The sequence below is a fragment of the Octopus bimaculoides genome, chromosome 24, assembly GCF_001194135.2.
Source record: "Octopus bimaculoides isolate UCB-OBI-ISO-001 chromosome 24, ASM119413v2, whole genome shotgun sequence".
Classification (NCBI taxonomy): Eukaryota; Metazoa; Mollusca; class Cephalopoda; order Octopoda; family Octopodidae; genus Octopus; species Octopus bimaculoides.
In genome coordinates, this window is record NC_069004.1 from 8284721 (window position 1) to 8286574 (window position 1854).

A 1854-nucleotide genomic window follows, 5' to 3' on the forward strand; every position below is an offset into this window, starting at 1 on the left:
GAAAAAACCTTTTCGGTAAAAATCATTTATAATCATAAATATATAGGGATTGACAGTAACCTGCTTCTCCAACATACTGAGAATTCAGAAATAGCAGTCAAAGAACTACTGATTTCAAAACTACAAATTATTACTCCAGATTGATAGCGATATTTTTGATACACACAGAACAAAAATTCATATATATATATATATATGAATTTCCAAATTCCGCCGAGGTCGACTTTGCCTTTCATCCTTTTGAGGTCGATAAAATAAGTACCAGTTACGCACTGGAGTCGATGTAATCGATTTAATCCCTTTGTCTGTTCTTGTTTGTCCCCTCTATGTTTAGCCCCCTGTAGACAATAAAGAAATATAAATATATATATATATATGATTATTTTTTTCTTTCGAAAAAAGTGAAGGAAAATTTAAACTCACGATCAGTTTTTATATTTTTGAACTGAGGATAACAAAAATTATAAAACGAAAAAGAAAAAGCAACTGAAATTTTTTTTTTAAATTTTGTTTTCAGAATTGTTTTCCTTTGTGTTGTTTAAAACACGGGATTCCGGAGAAATTTTCGTTAGAATATAAAATTTAAAATATTACAGAAAGAGGATGATTCCGTCTCCAATACATGCTGTTAAATAAATCGTTAATAGAAAACGTCATGTTAAATCAGCACATTAGAAAATATAAGTATTTCAGCTATATTACTAACCATAATATAATTCTTTGTTGGGTATTCACCATCTATTGAGTTTATAAGTCAATAGACTGAGGTTATTGATTAAGTTATTGATCAGTGAGTCTTGTGGTTTAAAAGGGAAATCACTCTTTGATGGCTGAGAAATGGAAAGCCAGTGGGGAGACTGATATATGATGATGTTTAGTTATTTATATCTGGAGAGAATATGGCCTGTATATACGGGATTACACAAAGTAGGATTATATGATAATATGGTTTTATAACAGCTTAACAGTAGCTGTTATTGAAATCAACGATGCCAGTGGCTTGTCGGCGGTGTTTTGGTAATTCGAATTCCTCCTGAAAAGTAGTGAAATAAAAAATCTAACAAACAAAATGACATCTTCTCAGTATAAGATAACCTCACGTTATCTTTCGTTAAAATTAAGGCAGCATGTTGGCAGAATAGATAATACACCGAACAAAATGCTTCGTGGTATTTGTTCACTTTAACCCATTACCTACCAGTGATCTCATATGAGATCACTTAAAAATTACAAATTTCGTAATTATCTGTCAATATTTACACATATCTAACCTTTTTGCTATATCTAGTAGGTATATTTCTCTGATATTCAAATGAGGTTTGCTCATTTTTCACCCAATATCTCGCTTATTTCTATTTAAAATGTTATTTTGAAACATTATTTTGATAATTCCAGCGTGTGTTTTCGGGTTCAGTCCCACTGCGTGGCACCTTGGGCAAGTGTCTTCTACAATAGCCACGGGCCGAGCAAAGCCTTGTGAGTGGATTTGGTGGACGGAAACTGAAAGAAGCCCGTCGTATATATTTATATATGTGTGTGTGTGTCTGTGTTTGTCCCCCAACTTCGCTTGACAACCGATGCTGGTGTGTTTACGTCCCCGTAACTTAGCGGTTCGGCAAAAAGGGACCCATAGAATAAGTACTAGGCTTACAACGAATAAGTTCTGGGGTCGATTTGCTCGACTAAAGGTGGTGCCCCAGCATGGCCGCAGTCAAATGACTGAAACAAGTAAAAGAGTATATATTTCTGGGTGGTGGAGGTGAAACTAAAGCACTCCCACCCATTTCCCTTTATTTATTTTTTTTCTATTTCTAAAATTTCTTCCGATCCCTGTTTTTGATATAGGAGATTACG

The 1854-nt window shown here is 34.0% G+C and overlaps 1 protein-coding gene across 3 annotated transcripts in view; it reads right to left on the reverse strand.

The window, feature by feature from the left end:
- The window catches only part of LOC106868271 (zinc finger protein 239), a 12488-nt gene extending 11269 nt beyond the window's left edge, over positions 1-1219 (reverse strand). Inside the window, exon 1 of one of the 3 annotated variants that reach the window (XM_014913460.2) lies at positions 707-1202. The gene's annotated coding sequence lies outside the window, so the exon portion shown is untranslated. The other 2 variants (XM_014913456.2, XM_052976248.1) reach the window with 2 other exon arrangements.
- Positions 1220-1854: the final 635 nt, after the last annotated feature.